The sequence below is a fragment of the Narcine bancroftii genome, chromosome 12, assembly GCF_036971445.1.
Source record: "Narcine bancroftii isolate sNarBan1 chromosome 12, sNarBan1.hap1, whole genome shotgun sequence".
Classification (NCBI taxonomy): Eukaryota; Metazoa; Chordata; class Chondrichthyes; order Torpediniformes; family Narcinidae; genus Narcine; species Narcine bancroftii.
The window spans coordinates 78885364-78906416 of NC_091480.1; the positions used below are offsets into that span (position 1 = coordinate 78885364).

Here is a 21053-nt window from a genome sequence, read left to right on the forward strand (position 1 = left end):
CTCTTTCTTTTGCACTTTATTGATTTTTATTCTCTCTGTATTGCGGTTCACTTTGTTTACATGTGCACATTGAGTACAGTTTGCACAACCAATAAGTGATAATTCTGCCTCACCTGCAGGAAAAGAATCTCAGGGTTGTTTATAATGCCATGTATGTATGGACAATAAATCTGAATTTTAAAACTTGGAAGACAAATAAATGCTGGAAGTAATTCAACTGGTTAGGTGGCATTGTGATGGGCCTTTGACATGAAACTATAAATTTCTTTTCTTGCTCTACAAATTTTGTCTAATCAGCTGATTAATCCAGTATTTTAATGTGAATCATTTGGAAGAGAATATACAGAAATTTTGAAGCTGCTTTTAATTACACTCAATGAGAATTCTTCCTGGGCCCATAGAGTTTTGATTAATTGGTCATAATCACTGTGTTGCGATGGCTGATATTGAGGTCAGAAATTCTGATTTGTATCGTGCTACATAGGATACAGAGGATTTTCTAATGGAATGCAATGTGCGATGAGATTTTGCTGGAAGAGTTAGCAATAAAGTGAACTTGTTTTTTGAAAATTATACTCACACTGGGAAATGAACGAGTGAACTGTACAAGGGGCCGATGATTGTTGATATTCTCAGTGGGAGACAGGTTAATAAGAGAGAATTGGCCAGAGTGATTGGATTTCAACATAAACTCTCAACTATGCTGATCGTTCCACTTCTTTCGAACCACTGCTCATAACAGCAGAACAGTTTCAGCTTTCACAAACACCAATGCATACTGTGTTTCTCAACATCACATTTTTAGTAAGGTTTTCAATAACACTTTTTTCAAAATCTCCATCAGCCTACTTTTCATAGAGCTCAAAAGAAATAAAGCTCATTTATTTTTGTTTCATTAGACACATTTAATTTTGCATCGGACTGGTCAGCCACAAACGAGCCTGCAGCTGACGTGGACTTTTTACCCCCTCCATAAATCTTCGTCCGCGAAGCCAAGCCAAAGAAGATTATTTATACTAAGAGCAAAGTTAAACCTTAATGTTGAAGTGATGGTGATGAAATCTTCTTGAAGAAGAATGCCAGTATGTAGATTTCCTCTCTTGAACGATTGTATGCCTGCACGGTAAAAAGAAAGTTAAATTGGCTCAACAGATTCCCAAGAAAAAGAAGTGTGAAAAATATTTAGTATCTGCTGCTTGAATGTTCACACAGAACTTCTTGGTTACAGTTCACCAATGATGTTGATAGAAGGGCTCCCGATTACATCATGGGAATCTAGATTTGCCTTCCTGTTGCTATGGTGCGATGGTACTGCCACAAATCAGCTCACCCATTAGTCAGGAAGTCCTGCTGAATTCAAACAACTTACTGCATTTGAATGAGATAGAAAGCACTTCACTTTTACTGATTATGGTTGAACTAGATTTCTTTTATATTAATGTTAGATTGTGCAAAATTATAAAGGGTATAGATAGAGTAAATGCAAGCAGGTTTTTTTCTGCTGATGTTGGGTGAGACATGAACTAGAGGATATGGGTTAAGAGTGAAATGAGAAATTTTTAAAGGAAATTTTTAGGGCAACTAATTCATGAAGAGAATGGTGAGAGTGTGGAATGAGCTGCCATCTGAAGTGGTGAGTGACATTTAAGAAAAATTTGGAGAGGTATCTGGGGGGTATGGAGGGTTGTGATCTGGATGCAGATCATTGAGACTAAGCAGAATAATAGTTTGGCATATACTGGATGGCCTGAAGGGCCTGCTTCTATGCTGTAGTGTTCTATAGTTCAATCATTCTATTATCAGTGGAGCAAGCAATTCCCATTCTTCAACAGTACAAGATAGTTGGAAAGCATTGTCATGCTATCCAATTAATGATGGAATAGTCAAGTGGAATGTTCTGTATTTCTCTCATCAAATGTTTTATACAGTTTTGCTTGAATGCATTGAATGAGCTGTCTTTGTTGAAGTTTGAAGGTTATGGTAGTTTCAAATGTAATCCAGCAGCACAAGTTCCAATTTTACAGCATCAGAAATGTACCAAATTCTCAGAACACGAGACAACAATTTTTTTCAAAAGGTTCGTTTCCTGAAACAAAATCGGTGATTATGATAGACAACATCAAGCTGAATACAAAGATAATTTCAGATTTGCTGCATCATGTAGGAAGTTGGAGAAACATGAAATTAACTTTTATTAAATGTAGTATGTTTAATCACATAATGATGCTGACAAATTACATTAGTTCAACTGACCAAAAAATGTTTTGCCGCTGATTTTAATTTGTACTTAGCATCTGATGCCTCTCATGTCAGTATCCAACAATAGTTGGCCAGCACTGATGGATTCCAGTTGCCCTGATCCCACTTTTCTTGTGGTCGCAATGTCCTGGTGAAACCTTTCACCATGTTCATCGCTGACTGAAGAAGATTGTAAGGTGATTTTCGTGATCAGCAACCCAAAACCCATAAAATACACTCAAAAGTGTTCAGAAGAAAAATCTTCATTGTCCATTGTAATTGTCATTTAGTTTGGAAAAGAAATTTTAGATCCATGGAAAATGATTAACTCTGAAATGAAATTCAGTTCATGGATATGTTGATTTACTGCAAGAAATAGGGTCTTCAGCTCAACTCGTCCATGCTGACCAAGAAACCTATCTGCATTAATCCTGCTTGCCTGTGTTTGGTCCATGTCCCTCTAAACTTTTCCTATCTATGTATCTGTACATATGTCCTTTAAATGTTGTAATTATACCTACCTCTACCATCTCCTCTGGCAGCTTGTTCGAAATACCTACCACTTTTTGTGAAAAACGCTGTGATTGTAGTGAAAACAGAGAGAAATGCTGGAGGAAGTGTTGGTAATGTATTTTTACCTCCTATAGGTGCTGCCAGACCGCTAAGTTTCTCCAGCATCTCTGTATATTTTTACTATAACTATCTACCCTGTCTATACCGCTTATAGTTTTATAAGATCACCCCTCACAATTTCACTCAAGGGATAATAGTCCCAGTCTGTCTAATCTCTCTTCATAACTCAAGGCCTCCTGTTGAGACAACATTCCTGAGAACTTTTGATGCACCGTCTCAAGTTGAAACATTTCCTTCCTATAATGCAGCAACCGGAACAGCGCACAATACTCCAAGTGCGGCGTAACCCACAATTTGTACAAAATGCCCAAGAAATGTGTCCAAGGAAACCTATCAGTTTAACGCAGGTAACAAATGTTGGCTTTACTCAAAGATGTCCGGGCACTGAGAATGAGTGCCCAGACAGAATATGGTGTGCTCTTCCTCCAATTTGCAGCTGGTCTCAGTCTGGCAGTGCATGAGACCATGAAGAGACAAGTTGGCATGGGGTGGGGAATTGAAATGGGTTGAGATGCTCAATGAAGCAATCTCCCAGCCTATGTCCACTTTCTCTGATGTCGAGGAGAACACAACAGGGGCACCGACCGGATGCAATAGATGATCCCTGCAGATTCTGAGGCTGGGTCAGAATCCTGGAAATCCCATTGAATAGCATTACAATGACTGGGGAATTCTAACAGGAAGATACACCAGCCCTCCTCAAGTAGCAACATGGCTGAACAATGAATGTTGGCTTTGTTATCTCCTAATGTATTTTCCTCTCTTTAAATCATTGGGTTGAAGTCCCAAGCAATGCTTGAACATTTACTAAATTCCATGCATAGTTTTTGAGACCAGGCATTGGAAGGTTACTTCAATTTGGATGTTTCATTGCTAATGTTGATTCTGGCCCTACCCAAGGTCCACTTGTGGTGCATTTTTCAATTGAGTTTGATGTGACCCCATATGCTTAGCAATGAGGACTCTGACTTCTATTTCAACCCGGGGGAGTTGAACAACTGTAACACGCCCCAAGTTATCATTCCAATTTAGCATAGGCTGTGAATGAATACTAGGATTCTTCTGGGCTTTGTGGCTTCAAATCAAACCACAACACTGACACATTGAACAACAAGGGCCTAAATCACTCAACTTATTTGAACATGTTGGAACCCTGCCTTGAAAGCTGCTGCGACACAATTCAACTTGGAATAAAACAGAACTGAAGGCTTTTATTGTTACTGTGGACTATGGCTTCATTGTCAGTGATCTTAAAATTTTGGACACATTACAATCTTCCTCAAGTCCAACAATCTTGCAAAAATAGTGTTCCAACAAAAACCTTGGGAAAATATCTGAATAATAAATGAAGAAAATTGAAAAAACTTTCTTTGTATCCTGACCCAAATTCTCCAATGGTTTGCCTTTATTCAGAAGTTCTCACATATTTAGCGCTCAGTGCACCAGTTTGATATAAAGGATGTTTTTGGCTCCAGTACCATGATTGAAACATGCTGCTTTTGTGCTAAGACTCTGGGCCTTCAATTTCTTTTGTAACCAATTTAACATTCTTAGATTTCAGAGCAGAAGCAAAAACCCCAGTAGATTAGAACAACACTGAAATGTCAGCCAATTGAATCTTCTTTAAGTGGTTTCAATTTTTCTCCAGCTAAGCTTCACATCTTGGCACAAGTGCCTGTTTTATAATTCTACCCACTTTGTCCTCTATACCTGTATCAGTTTCAGTACCTTTCTTGTATATTACTTGCAACAACTAGGTGTAGTGCTTGGAATCAGTTAGCATTGAAACAAGGCTTCTGTCTGCAGTCAACCCTTAAAGCATAACTATGCAATTTAATTGGTTCCTTCTTTAGGGACTGCAGCTTCATCCAAAGTTTCTCTCACCCCTTACAAAACTTTCTTTCTTTGGAAAATTCTCTAAAACTTCTCAGCTTGGACCATTCCTATCATGATACATGATTGAGTGTCAAATTTTGTTTTATGGTCTTCCTGCAAAATAGTTTAAAATGTCTTATAACATTAAGTGTGGTATAAAAATGCAGTTTCAGAATTCTACAACAAATTTGTTAACTAAAGTAACACATCATAGATGCTGATTCACTTACTTGCTCTTTTGCAACCTTCCTGAATACTTAGACAAACGGAGTGGGTGCTGGGTGGTGTGGGTCCTTGATGATTCCTGCTATTTTCCGACAGCAGCATTCTCTGTAGATTTTTTCGACGGTGGGGAGGATTTTGCCTGTGATGTCCTGGGCTGTGTCCACTACCTTTTGGAGGGCTTTACATTCAAGGACATTGGTGTTCCTGTACCAGACCTTGCTGCACTGGTCAGCACACTTTCTGTAGAAATTTGCCAGGGTTTCTGGTGTCATACCAAACCTCCACAAATTCCTGAGGAAGGAGAGGTGTGTATGTGCTTTCTTCATGATGTAGTTGGTGTGTTGGGTCCAGGAAAGATCCTCTGACATAGTGACTCCCAAGAACTTAAATTTGCTCACCCTCTCCACCTCCGATCCCCCAACGATCATTGGATTGTATACCTCGTATTACTGGTAGCATTGGAGTATCTCGATGGTTAATCATTAGTGAATTGTGAGCTGTCACGATTCAATTTTTTGAACCCTTGGATATACTGTATCAAATCAAACTTTTTTAAAAAAGTATCTGGGATTCTGTGCATGTTTAAGTATGAACCTTTGTAGCTAAGTAACAGGAGTGGTTTTCAATGACATAGAATTTTGATCTGTTGATAAGGATGTGAATCCCAACACATTCTTATCAACAGATTTGTGGAATTTAATTCAGTTAATTAAGTATATCCAGAGTTATATATTTATCAATAAGTAAATTATGAAAATAGTTGTAAGTTATTAAAGCTCATATATCAATAAGATGAGGAAATGTCTTCCTTCTTCAGTTTGACACTATATGTGACTCAAGCCTCTTAACTAACCCCTGAATGGCCCAGAAAGCTATACTAATCAAGGGAAATTGGGAATAGGCTGTAAATGCTAGCATAAACATGTTCTGCTGCACAGGACCTTATCTAAGATACTGATCATTAAATGGTGGTAGTACTGAGTGTTAAAGCCTATGGAGGAGGAAAGAGGACATGGAATTAAGGGGTGGGGTGGGGGTTTGTGAGATGGCGTGGCCATCTGGAAAAGGGTGGGTTACAGGATAGAATCCAAAGAATGCAGGTAAAGGAGAAATATAATCTGCTGTGAGGAGGGAATAATATTGCATGGTAAATTGTGATAAGAATGTGACTATAGGTGGACCAAAGCTGGGCAGATAGTTGGCAAATAAAATTCAATATAGAAAATTATGAACACACCCTGGATCTTGGGTGTGTTGAGTCCAGCATCAGCATTCAGCACTAATGTCAGGCCCAATTCCGGGCCACTCCTGCTGGCTTAGATAGCTGGAGTTTTGTCATGGAAAGGCCTCAAACAATGTTATTAGGTGACGTGTAGTTTGGAACAAGTTCCACCCACCTTTATTACCCTCCATCCCAGACCTAAAATTTTAACTCTATTTCTCTTTCCACAGATGGTGCCTGACCAGTTGAGTGCTTCCAGCATTTTCGGCTTCAAATTATCCCGGTGAAAGATCCAACAGCAAATTCCCAGTTCAGGGGCTGGGGAAAAGCAATAAGCCCCTGCCCTAATCATGGAGCACAGCCAGCAAACCACCTGCAAAAGGTTAGTCAGTAAGTCTGTAAACTTGGTGGCATTTATAAGAGTAAATGCTAACAGATCTTGCTATCAAAACAGAGCAAATTCCAGAAATTTTTTTAAAAACAAAAAATGGTGGTAAATTATATTTGTATGGAAGACAAAGAGAAAGTATAGTCTTCAAGTTGAAGTCATTAAAATTGTGGAATCATAGATGAAAAAATGTACTAGGGTTGTAGGTTAATTGGGTGTAATTGGGCAGCATGGGCTTGTGGGCCAAAAGGGCCTGTTACCGTGCTGTATGTCTGAAAAAAAGGAACAAAAATTCTTACTTCTGCATCTTGGAAAAAAACTGCAGCTATAAAAGAGTTTAAATTATGGTTTAGGAAGTATGTAAAACAATAGGGAAACTGTACCATAAATTTATATTGAAGTTTCCAAGTTGGTAACTTAAAACATTCAGTTCTTAACTCTGGAAGTTATGATTGATTAAGTATTGATAATTTGGCTGCTGAGATGAAAAGGAGGTTGCACACATTATTGGTAAGATAAAGTTCTAAAACGTTTGCAGAGATTGGAAGAAATAGAGATGATATTCTCATTTGTAACACAGGGAAGGAGAATTACATTCAAAATAAGAAGACATGCATTAATGTTTATGTTTAAACAAATGGCATTGATGTTTATTTTTTGTTGGGTTGGGAGTGTTATTGAGTGATACAATGGGAAAGTGGAGTTGTAACATATGTGATTGACTGAATCACCCATAGACTAATGACAATTAATACACCTTAGTTCATTACTAACCTTTTTCATGCAGAATCTCTCAATTTTCAATAAAAATATTCCAACATATTTGCCAGATTTTGGCAGTCAATCTTAATCCATTATAAATTATTAGACATTTTAATGAGTTCTTGCAGGGCACTTACATAGATCTTGTAGAATTTACATCATACATTGGCAGTGTTAAGGCTATAATGAGTTTAACATGTCATTTTTTTTGGTTAATATCAAACACCCACATTCCTAATCGGTTTAGTCTTCAGAATTATACTGACCTATTTCATTAACCAATTTGTTTTGTTCAATTCAATAGCAGTGGGCAATGGGTGAAACTAGATGTATCTCAGATCAAGACCTTATTAACTATCCTAGAATTTGCAGTGCACTTGTTGTGCAGTGATCCAGAGTTGGGTGAGTGATGTTCGCTGATTTTGGTAGTTGATTGATCAAGAGAGTTTGTAGGAATTGACAATTGGTGGTCTTGATAATTTAGGGGGAAGTGACAGTGAAGAGAGAGATGTCAGAAGCTAAACAGAAACCAAGGAAATAAAGGAAGAGAGGGGATGAAATTGGTGGGCTGGATGGGTTGGTCCCATCAGTGAGGTAGATAGAAGATAAGTAAAGCATTTAATAGGAACTCCAATCCAGAGTGGCACAATAGATGGTCAGGATGTGAACAAAGAAAAGCTGGAGGACCTCAGCAGATCAGGCAGCATCTATGGAGAGAAATGCTCAGTCAATGTTTCAAGTCAGGTTCTGACCTGAAACGTTGACTGACTACTTCTCTCCATGGATGCTGACTGGCCTGCTAAGTTCCAACAGCATCTCCTTGTTACTCAAGTTTACAGCATCTGCAATTCTTGTGTTTTTCTAGTTGTCCTAGAAATTGTGTGATGAAGCGTGTGCACCATGGTCTGGAGAAACACTGTTTCATCTGGTTGTTTATGTACAGTCAAATGATCATAAACTTGACTTGAAATGCCCAGCAATGATTATTCCTGGGTTGACTTCGTCAAGATGGAATGTTACATGACTTAGTCAAGATGGAATGTCACATCGACAATGACATCACTCAATTTGCAGGGAATGTGAAGACGATGATATAAGGTGATGAGATTGTGCAGGAGAGAATGGAATTTGAGGAAGATATGAATGAAGTAACATTAGATGATCTGTACCACTGTTGAAGGATTGAGGAAAAATGCTGCAACTGTAACTACAACCAATATTTATGTTGTTCATCTCAAAGAGAAAACACTTGTCTTAAAGAGTTCACTCTTTGAGGTTTATACAATATCATTAGTTGCAACTACTAATCATTCATTTAATGCTGAAAATCAAAAGATGTAAGAAGCATGAAATAAAACAGAAAATGTCAGGTAGCACCTGCGATATTTCAGAGCTATTGAAGGGACTCAAAATAAAACATTAACTGTTTTCCTTTTTCATAAATGTTAATCAACTGCTGAGTATTTCCAGCATTCCCAATTTTATTCATTTATTGGGTTTTACAAATGAAAGACAAATGCTTTTGTTTTGCTTTTTAAAGTTTTATTTCCCACTCTTTAAGATGCTAATGTTGATCCATAGATAACAGATTTTTTTTTTCCTTTTCCACATGAAACAGAAAATGGTTGAAATACCAGTAAGTCAGACATCTGTGGACAAAGAAATAGTGCACAGCCTCAATGTTGGTTTCATTCCTAATATCTGGTGCCATCAGTGGGTGGAGTTTATGTACCACCTGGTTATCTCCCAGGTTCTCTGGTTTTCTCCCATGTCCCAAAGGCATCCTGGTTGTTCATTGACAACTGAATATTATTCCTTTGTGTAAATTAATGGCAAAAGCATCAAAGGACAATTGACAGTCATATGAAAATAATGATGTGGTGTGGCTTCAGGGAAGTAAGAAGATGGGGAATGGCACTGGTTGAATTAGGCTGCTGGGAGCTGATATACACTCATGGAGACAAATGGCCTTCTTCTAGCTGTAACATACCTGACCTTTTCCTGATGATAGGCATGCATATAATTACTTCACAAGCCACACATTGTATGTTCTGCCTAGATCAACATCATTCAGTGCTCAAAGTTTACAGAAGATGATCAGAGAACATGGTCTCCATTGAACAATAGAGGTATCTATTGTATTAAACATGCTTGTTTGTTGCTTTTCTTGCTATCTAAAAGGACATTCTGCTAACATCAGGAGATCTGACAAGGTACCTTTAGAACAGACTTCAGGCCACACACCTATCAATGTCTGCAGAATGTGCTGCAACTGACAGGAAACGTTTTCTCCAGCAATTAGCTGCTGAGATACTCGTTCCAGGCATGCTTCAGTAGTGACACCGGCACTTGCACGCCATTTCTGGAGGTGTTGTTATAGCAACGGCTGGCCACTCAGTGTGGGTTGGGGACCTCAAGGCTGAATTCATACCCATCATTCCCCAAGTCCAGATTGCCTCTAGTAATGCTTCGACTATTTCCCTGCGACATGTGTTTCTCTAAGTCTCTTCATTCCTTGCAATGCCAGTTTATTTTATTTTAAATAGACTTTATCACAATAATTGTTTTACAAAAAAGAAAACCATTCAAAATCTCATTGTACCTTCTGTGTCACGTCTATACATTTCTATCCTTGTACGTTGTTACATACGCACTCTATTTACACCATTGCCACCACTGTGGTACCTTGCCGTTACTGCCCTCTCTGTTGTTCAAGGGGCTTTCCCTCACGATCAGCCCCTCAATGCACAGTGACATAAGGGCTCTAGACTATGTTCCTTCCCCTCCATGCCCTCACCTCAGCAGCACCAATTATCCGTTCATCCCTCCTGTACTCCTCCAAATAGAGAGAGTGCAGAGAAGGTTCACGAGAATGTTGACAGGATTTCAAGGTTTGAGTTACAGGGAAAGGTTGTGCAGACTGGGGCTTTTTTCTCTGGAGCATAGAAGATTGAGAGGGGACTTGATAGAGGTGTTTAAGATTTTAAAAGGGACAGACAGAGTAAACGTGGATAGGCTTTTTCAATTAAGAGTGGGGGAGATTCAAACTAGAGGGCATGGCTTAAGATTGAAGGGGGAAAATTATAAGGGGAACATGAGGGGAAATTTCTTTACGCAAAGGGTGGTAGGGATGTGGAATGAGCTTCCGACAGACGTGGTCGAGGCAGGATCATTGGTTACATTTAAGGAAAGACTGGATAGTTACATGGATAGGAGAGGACTGGAGGGGTATGGACCGGGTGCTGGTCAGTGGTACTAAGAGGGTGGAGATTTGTTACGGCATGGACTAGTAGGGCCGAACTGGCCTGTTCTGTGCTGTAAGTGGTTATATGGTTATATGGTGCCAGTCAGCAGCATTCTCACACTAACATCTCCATGTGCTGAAAGACCACAGGTTTCGTGCAAACCAAAGATGGTCTTCCAGCAGTCCTGGATGTCTGTCTCTGAGTGTGTACCTAGGAACAGCCAGTAAATCAGGCTGCTGTTGGGCATGAACTATGACAAGAACCCTTGCATCTTCTTCACATACTCTTAGCAACTTTGCATTCTGCCAAAAGGGATGAGTGTCTCTGCTCCACCGCAGTCATTTCGGGGACAACATGTGCTGTGGATGATGTTCCTATTGTACAGGAACTATCTGACTGGGAGGGATCCTCTCACCACCAGTCAGGCCAAGTCCTGGTGCTTGTTCATGAGCTCTGGTGATGAGGCATTCTGTCAGATGACCTAGATGGTCTGCTCAGGGAACCCAGTTTCTGAGGTGTTGCTGTAGGGTATTAGTGTGCAATGACACACTGAAGTCATCATTGCCATTCCCCTATTCTTCCTCTCCACTCCTCCTTTCAGGTTCTGGGTTGCTGGGGAACTGGGCCCCTTTCTTGATACCTTGCAAAAACAAATATGAGTGCACTCCTTTGGAAACTTGACTGCATTGGAGATTCGAGGGTGGTTATAATTCAGTGAGATTTTGCAGGAAAGGTGAAGTTTGAGGAAGAACTGGATGAAGTAGGTTTGTGTGATTCGCTGCTTACATGAGTATGCCTTTGTTGAAGGATGAGTGGATTCATGAGCCTGTATAAGAGGCTGTAATGTTAGACGTGAATTAGTCAGCATGATGCATCTTGCAAGATCATCAGATTTACTCTCACTTTCCTCTGTTGTTTACCATTCTTGGAGGAAGCAACACCAGCCACCTCCTGCCAGGCCCTGGCAAATCTCTTCCACCCATCTCCAGTAGACAAGGTTTCTTTTCTGCATGTATTTCTTGAACTGACTTGAACTAAGTAGGAGAATCTAGAATCGGGGTGGTGGGGTGGGAAGAATCAGAATGATAGAATGTCCCTTTAGAACAGAGATGAAAGAAAGTTTCTTTAACTGAGGGTGGGAATCTGTGGAACTCATTGCCACATATGATTGTGGAGGCTATCATTGGGTATATTTAAAGCAGAAGTTGATTGGTTCTTGGAGAGAAGGCAGGAGAATGGGGTTGAAAGGAAAAAATAATCCATGATTTAAATGGTGAAGCAGACTCAATGGGCTGAATGGCCTAATTCTGCCCTAAGACATAAGAGAAAAATAGGCTATTCAGCCCATTGAATCTACCTCACCATTCAATCATGACCTAATCCATTTTCCCAGTCAGCCCCACTGCCTGGCCTCATAATTTTTTATGCCCTGGCTAATCAGGAACCTATCAATCTCAGCTTTAAATACACCCAATATCCTGGCTTCCACAACCACCTGTGGCACCAAATTCCACAGATTTACTACACTCTGGCTAAAGAAATTCCTCCACATCTCTATTCTGAATGGACACCTTTCAATTGAGGTTTTATGGACTTCCTCTTTCCTCCAACCTCCTTCTCTTCAATGGATGCCATAATCATGTGCTGTGTGGCTCTGAGGAGAATGGGTCATTCATGATTATACTGTGCACATCCACAGCTGGGTTTAATTGAACCTGGTCTGATCATGTCTTACTTTTGTGACTCATTTTGCTTCTGATGGCTTGACTAATTTTTTTATTTTATTTCGAAGGAAAGATAATATGACATCAACACAAAATGAAGCCATGTCTTAGTGGCAAAAAGTAGCTGAAATCTAATGTATAGGCAAATGTTGTGGGTCAATGACATTCCATCAGTTCTGATATCAAAATACATGTGTCAAATCATCTCACATGTCCTTCAGCAATCAGTCCATCTACCTCATTGTTAGTGCTGTAGAAAGTCAGGATAGATTCCTGTCATTTTAGCTTGTGCCAAAAATATATATCTGATTGATATTGGTTTTAAGGAGGAGATGAAGAGAAACTTTGAACACATGTTCCCAGAGATAAGAAATGTACTTGTTTTATTTTTATTTTGCCTTTAAAGTTGCACTGTTGTAATGTGAAAATGGGTGGGGTAAGGGGAAGGTTAAGGCTCACCAGCGGCTATACTTGGTGAGGAGTTTGAGGAGATTCAGGACGTCACCAAAGCCTCTTGCAAATTTCTACAGGTGTACTGTGGAGAGCATTCTGGCTGGTTACATCACTGTCTGGTATGGATAAAGCTACAGAGACTTGTGAACTCAGCCAGAACCATCATGGGCATCAGTCTTCACTCCATCAAGAACATCTACAAGAGGTGGTGTCTTAAGAAAGCAGCTTCTATCCTCAAGGATCCTCACCACCCAGACCATGCCCTCTTCACTCTGCTACCATCAGGAAAGAGGTACAGGAGTCTGAAGATGAACACCCAGTGGTACAAAAACATCTTCTTCTCTTCTGCCATCAGATTTGAATGGACAATGCTTCACTTTCTCTTCTTTTGCACAAATTTATTTATTTTTAAAATGTAATTTATAGCAATATTTGCACCTGTGATGCTGCCGGCAAACAACAAATTTTGTGACCTGTTCATGAAAATAAATTCTGATTCTGATTGGTATTCACTGCTCAGGGACTATTTAGAGTGTTCTCCAGTTTGTCAGATGTTGGTCTGGTGCAGAGTAAGGTGAGCTTGTCTGAGCCTGTGCATCTAAAGAAAGATAGAGTAGGGTGACAAGATGCATGGACTGTGAGATAGCGCAATAGGCCAGGGTCAGGACATTCTCATCCAATGAAATGCACCCAAAACATTCAGGTTAACAAAGCCATAACAATCTGAATGGAGCACTGGGGTTCATTTCTAGGACAATGCATTAGAACTATACACATAAAGATATCATGGCAGTTATATATCATGGATGACATTGGAACAGCAGACTCTGAAAAGGTGGAGTCTTTTTTCCCAAGAAGAAAGGCTAACAGGTGAATTATTCTTTTAAAGAATGAAGAGATTTTACTGTGTACAGTATATGCATAAATGTTTCTCCTTGAAACTAGGGAATCACAAATATGAGCCAGCTGCTAATAAATCCAACAAGAAACTGCTTTAGGATATGGACTTTGCTCTGTTTTCATGAAAATAAATGTGATAGGTAATAATAACATGCATTTTTGTGTGCTAAAAAGGCATTTCACAGTTTTGTCAAACATTAAGCCTAATAAAGATTTATTAGACAAGATATATTTCATCAGTCAAGCAAAGGAGTGACTTGAAGATGGGGAAAGAGATACAGAGGCAAGAAGTTCAAGTTTTTGTTAGTTTGTCACAAAATATCACATAGAGTTGGAATGATTCTACTGCAAACAAACTAACAGGTTGTCATGCGGCTAAGTAAAGAGCACAATTTACGAGTATATGGTTATAATGAAAAGGAATATCAATTAGCACCAAGCAAGGGCTACATTATGGTATTGTAGCGACTTCAATCAATAAAGTAGTTGCTTGGAGGCTAAGTGAGGCGTTTGTCTGCGACAAATTTCTTGAATAAATAGGTAACAAAGCCAAAATTAATTTTATCAAACGGTCTTTATTAACAAACACCCTCCTTGGATCGCCCAACCGATGATGTGGGCAAATGAACCTACTTTTCAACGTGTGCAAATCCCTGCACATGCTCATTGCAGAATGCGCTGGCCCTGTCGGGAGCCAACCGTGCATGTGCAGCCATGGGAAGAGGCCCATGGACCCCAGGACACCACTGAAGCCTGCAGCCAAACCACAGGTGAGGAACAAGCCTTTGGTTCTTGCAAGTAATGTTATGGTGTTCATTCAGGAGCCCAAATGGGTGTGGGGAAAAAATTGTCCTTAAGCATTTTGGTGTGTGTTTTCACACTCTTAGTCTTCTCCCCGATGGAAGGAGAGAAAAGAGAGTGTGTCGGGGGTTTGGTGAGTCTTTCAATATGTTGGCTGATTTTCCTAGGTAGTGGGAGATGTAGGTGGAGGTGAGGGAAGTTTGCATTATGTGCTGAGCTGCAATCACTACCTTCTGTAGTTTCTTCTGATATTGAGGAGAGCAGTTCCCGATGCACCCAGCAAGCATACTTTTAATGGTCCTCCTGCGCAAGTTGTTGAAGGACAAGTGAAATTCTTTAGTCTTCAGAGAAAGTATAAACTTTGGTGTGCATCAGTGTGCTTGTCCCAGGTCAGGTCATTGAAGATATTTATTCCCAAGAATTTGAGGCCTTCTAATTATTAATGCAGACAGGGGTGTGAACTCAGCCCCCTCTCCTGGTCAATGATTGTCTTATTGAATTTGAGAAAGAGGTTGTTATTTTTTAACCATGCCATGAGGCTTTCAATCTCTTTCCTGTGTTCCATCTCATCGTTACTTGATACCTGCACCACTTCTGTGGGAACTGTATTTAGTTATACAGTGGGTGGGTAGAGGGAGTACAGTAGGTAAAGGAGTTCATATGAGTGTAGAATTGAAATTTGTGGGTTAAGAGCTTCAGGTTTCTGGGCGTCAACATCTTTGAATATCTGTCCTGGAGCTTCCATGATGAAGCAATCATAAAGAAGGAGGTTCACCTGCAATTATACTTGGTGAGGAGTTTGAGATGATTTGATATGTCACCAAAGGCTCTTGCAAATGTCTACAGGTGTATCGTGCAGAGCATTCTGGCTGGTTGCATCGCTGTCTGGTTTGGAGGTGCCAATGCCCAGGACAAGAATAAAACTAGAGGGAGTTATGAACTTGATCAGTGCCATCACAAGCACCAGCCTCCGCTCCAAGGACATCTACAAGAAGCAGTGTCTTAGAAAAGCAGTCTCTATCCACAAGGACCCCCACCATCCAGGCTGTGCTCTCTTCACACTACTACCATTGGGAAGGAGGAACAGCAGCCTGAAGGTGAACACCCAGTGCCACAAGGGCAGCTTCTTCCCCTCTGCCATCAGATTTCTGAATGGACAATGAACCACAGACACTACCTCAATTTCTCTTACTTTTTTGCACTATTTATTTATTTTTGAAATGTAATTTATACCAATATTTGCCAACGTAATGTTGCCGAAAATGAATTTCGTGCCATGTTCATGACAATAAATTCTGATTCTGATCTAGTAAGTGAATATTGAAGGATTTGGGTATTTTCTATGGTCAAGGGAGAGTGCAGTGAGAAGGAGGAATTAATGCTCACGTTAAAACTTTATAAAATGTTGATTAGATCGGAGCCCTTGGTTTTGGTCATTACATTACTGGAAGGTTGTCATAACATTGTAGAGATTGTAAGAAGGGCTAGACATGTTTCCTTATGAGAAATAATTGTCAAGGCTGGATGTTATTTTTTGGTAGAAAGGATGTGGCAGGGATATTTCATTGGGGTGTATAAAATTATGAAAGGATAAAAAGGATCTTCTCCTCTTACTTGATTTAGCATGTATAAATATTCACAGGGTATAAGTTAATGTAGTTGCTAGAAAGATTAGAAAATTAAAGTAAAAAGGATTCACTGAGAGGGCAGCACAGTGGCTGAACTTGGTGGCATAGTGGTGGGGTTAGAAGTGTGCTGCCAGATACCTCGATTTAATCTTGACTTCAGGTGGCATTCATGTAGAGTTTGCAGGTTCTCCCCATGACCACATGGATTTATTGACAGGATGCTCAGGTTTGCAGAAAGACATGTGAGTTGGTAGGTTAATTGGCTGTTGTAAATTGCCCCCAGTATGAGTGGCAGAATCTCAGGGAAGTTGATTAAAAATTGGGATGAATGTAGAAATAGTGTAAGTTGGTGGTTGATGATTGGTGTGGACTGTAGGGCCTGTTCCTATGCCATATCCTTCTGGAACATATTGCTTGAAGATCACTAAATTACACTTTCAAAGTGTTTGGATGAGAACTTGATGTGCATGCCTACAGATGAGATAGCTTTTTCTTACTCATGTAAACATGGGCCCAATGCTCTCTTTCAGTGCTGTAAATTTTTTTGACTGAAATATCACCCACATGTGTACATTGCTCCAGGTGGTGTACTTAACAAGTCCCAATGTGATGGAACCCATTCAGTGAAGGGACAAAATTATTGAAATGTTGTGTACAGAGATTCAAATGTGGTTTTGTTCCAGCTACATGTGAAAACAAGTTAAATGGAATATGGCACACTGGGTGTGCATGTCATTGGAAAAAGGCCAACAATAGTTCCAGAATGGAATTGGAAGTGTTGAAGGCAGCAACAGAGCCAAACAATTTTTATAAAATCGCTGGATTTGTACATGAAATGTCGAGAGTCAGAGCCCGGTGTATTTGCAGTATCCAAAAGTCATGCCATGAAGAATGAAAAAAATTCAAAGACAGCAGAGCATGAAGTAAAGGGTGCTGATATATGAATATAAAAGCAAAGATCATAATAGAATTTTATAAAATACTACTTTGGATACAGTCCATGGTTTTGGTCATCATATTACTGTAAGGCTGTGATAACATTGCAGAGATTGTAACCAGAACTAGAAATATTTAGCTTGTGAGAAAGGTTTGGCAACACTGGATGTATTTTCTTTGGCACTGAAATAAAATCAATTGTTCATTTCATTCAAGTGTACAAAATTATGAAAGATCTGGATAGAGAGGCCCTATTTTACTTCGATGAAGATTCGACAGCTATGAATATAATACAATTGTCTGATGATAAAGAAGCACCACCTCAGAGACTGGCACCGTGAAAAGAGGAAGACATGGGACAATACCTGGCTTCATTATAGGGAATTGGGGGCAGGACTCTAACAGATAGATCTATACATTCCTACATCCCAGAAGAATCAGATGTGGATGATGACGTGATACCCATTTGGCAAGACTGATGCAGATAACCTTTATCTAAACAACAACCTGTATCTGAACATCAAAAAAAGATGGTTGTTGACTTCAAGAGGGCCTGGGAGACCACGTCCCGTTGACCATTGGCAGCTCCACCATTGAGATCGTCAAGAGTATTAAGTTCCTTGGAGTACACTTGGCGGAGAACCTCACATGGTCCCTTAAGCTCTATAGCCAAGAAAGCCCAGCAGTGCTTCTACTTCCTGCGAAGACTTAGGAAAGTTCATCTCCCACTCTCCATCCTCACTACATTCTACAGAGGATGTATCAAGAGCATCCTGTGCAACTGCATCACTTCTATTCTAATCTATATTTATGTAAATATGCTTTTTGGTCCTGGAGAAACGCTATCTTGCTTTTACCGTGCAAGCATGGTATGAACAACAAATAAAGGTGACTTGACTTGAGATGGTTAGTGAGGAATCATAGCTCCTTTTCCAGGTACAGCAGGTGTCAAGGAGCTGCTGAGAAGCTAGAGGTCTAGCCTCTGCTCCATCTGAGCAGCTTGATGTCTTGCTGAGCAGAGATGTTCTGATAATCAGAATGGTGTTCTTAATGAACACATGTATACAACCCAAGAACAGTCCAAGATTCTCAGGAAGAAAGAGATGCTGTACTATAGTAACTGTTCTCCATAAATAAATTCTACATATCAGCACATACCACAGCAAAGAGATGTCATGTGTGAGTAGATTGCTCTCGCAGAGAAAAAGAGATAAAGGGACGTAAGGACTTTCTACCCCAGGATTAGTTTTTCTGCAGAAAAATTAGACCTGCAATTCAGTCAGACTTCTTTTATTGTGAATATATGCAGCTCAGGATTCATGCATTAGACTTTATTGCAAGAAAATATAAATAAAAGTTGTTGAGGATTATGATGGGGTCTACTAGAATTGTTGAAATCCAATGTAGCCAGTGCAAGAATGAACAGAGCTGGATACTGAAAGGAACAGTTGTTTGAATATCTAGATTTAATCAGTGTGGTAGTTGTTTTGTCACTGATTGCTTCTAAGTGAAGCTATCCTAGATCACAAGGAAAGCAAGGGTTTCTCAAGGAAATTCATTGAATACTTTCAAGATGTAATTTTTACTTTACAACACCATTTATTCTTACTTCTTTTAAAATAAATCTTTGCTTGCCTTCTTATTCAATCTACACATGAATGAAGTCCTAGAGGACTGTTGGAAGCCATTAACTTTATTCATAATCTGATTGAAGTTGCCTTTCAATATATGTGTTGTGTCAAATACCCAAGACCCAAGGAGATCTATTTCTCTCTTTCTCTGAGGGAGCTCACAAAGTAGATTATTTACATCAACTTACCTCTAGTATTACAACATACTGAACAAACGTTCATGCCACCATCCCAAAACAGACATTGTGACAAAAAAAATCAGAATTTAATTGATGTTTTAATCGCTAGATACATTTTAGAAAAGGCATTTGGTAGATTAGAATGGGATTTTTTATTTAAAGTATTGGAAAAAAATTGGAGTTGGGCAAACTTTTATAAACTGGATAAGAGCTTTGCATAATGAACCCAAAGCTAAAGTGGTAACAAATGGTTAAATTTCTACCCCATTTAGATTAACAAGATCTAGTAGACAAGGATGCTCATTATCATCAGTATTATTTGTTTTAGCCAGAGAGCCTTTAGCAGAAGCAATTCGTAGGGATCCGGATATTAAGGGTTTTAGAATCAACCAAGAGGAACATAAGATTAGCTTATTTGCTGATGATGTGCTGATATATCTGACAGAACCAGGAAATTTATTACAAAAATTACGTTCAATGTTCAAAGATATGGTAGAACTTCAGGTTATAAAATAAAATGGGATAAGAGTGAAGTTATGCCTCTTACAAGAGGTGATTATATTATTTGCCAAAGAAACATTCAGTTTAAATGGCCAACAAATGGCCATACAGATAATAAATTACAAAATTTATATAAATTGGTATATTAGAAATTTTTTATGGAAAGGTAAAATGTTTAGTCTCTATAAAAAAATTAACATGGAAATATGAATTGGGAGGTTTACAGCGCCCTAATTTTAAAAATGACTATAGAGCAGCTCAAATGAAATTTCTTACCTCTTTTTTTGAAGAGGGGGGAAAATCTGTTTGGGTAAAAATAAAATTAGATAAAATAGGAGAGAAAAAAGCAGAAGATTTTATATATAATTGGGATGCAAAATTAATGTCTGCTGAAAGAGATACTCCTTTTCGAAACATTTGGTTAAAATTTGGTAATAATACAAATTCAGAAATTGGAATAAGGAGTAATTTATCTCTTAAAAGTCTTTTGACTCATAATAGACATTAAATAATCAAATTTTTGAAATGTGGTCTCATAAAAGGATCAGATATATTGAAGACTATTATGAGCAAAGGCAATTGATGTAATTTGAACAACTTAAGAATAAATATAGTATTCTTAATAATATGATATTTTGCTGTTTCAAGTACCTAATTGATAAGTTGGGTCCACAATGTATCTATTGTATGAGCCGCGTGATGCAGAGTAGGGGGTAGACATAATTCTCAGAGCTCCGAAAAGAGCAAGTGAAAATGTCAAAAAAAGCCAGAAAAATGGAAGAGAAAACGATTAGAAGTTTAAAACTTATAGATATGGGGAAGAAAGAAGACAAATCAAAAAGAAATAGCAACCCCAGCGCAGCACGAAGACCAGGAGAGGGGGCCTTGTGGCAAAGAAAATGGCAGGGTCTGTTTGAAGCACCGGCATGAAGAAAAGAACTACCTATCTGTGCAAGTTACCGAGTCTGAAAACAATAGGACCCACTTGTCAACGGGCCCAGGGAAGAATGCAGACATCGCTGTGGGAGACCCAATCCCTGCAGGTTGAGGTGAGACCCGCAGAAGCTGACAGTAATGGGCCAAGAGAGGCGGTGAGAGGGAGAATCTCGGAGAGGTGGCTTTACCAGTGATGATAGAGTAGCCCCGTGAGCAGTAGAGATGACGAGGCGGCGGCAGCAGCAACAGTGAAGATGGCAGAGGTGGGAGTAGCAAAGGTGGTGACGGCGATGGGCCCCACAGGTGGCGGCATGAGTGGGCGGTGAGGGGTGACAAGGGAGAGACTGTGGGGGAGGCGGACAACCCCAACTCTGACCGCACATCTCGATGCAGGGGTGGAGGATCAGGCGGCACTGGGAGAACAGCTTTACCTGTATCCTGGAGGCAGCAGAAGCTACGAGGTGGTGGCAGAGGCAAGGTCAGCAGAGATGATAGCGGCAGCGGCGGAGAGTCAGGAGGCAGCATCAGGAGCAACACTGAGGGAGAAGGGGAGAACAGTTGACTGGGAGGCCTGTCATCACAGGCAGGAGAGAAGAGAACAGGGAGGAGAGAAGGAGGGGGCTCTGAGCCCACTATGGAGAACATTATGAGGGTGATGGAGGTGATGGTTGAGGCCTCTGAAAAAAGACAGCAGAAATATGGGAATTCAGGAGGGCCATGGGGGAGATATCTGGAAGGGTGAATATGATGGAAGAGAGGGTCAATAGGATGGAGGA

At 39.8% G+C, this 21053-nt stretch overlaps 1 long non-coding RNA gene across 1 annotated transcript in view; it reads right to left on the reverse strand.

The window, feature by feature from the left end:
- Positions 1-525: 525 nt before the first annotated feature.
- Positions 526-21053, reverse strand: part of LOC138747625 (uncharacterized) — a 31357-nt gene continuing 10829 nt past the window's right edge. The window contains exon 3 of the long non-coding RNA XR_011347584.1: positions 526-1116. This is a non-coding gene — a long non-coding RNA (uncharacterized lncRNA). The remainder of the gene's footprint in view (positions 1117-21053) is intronic.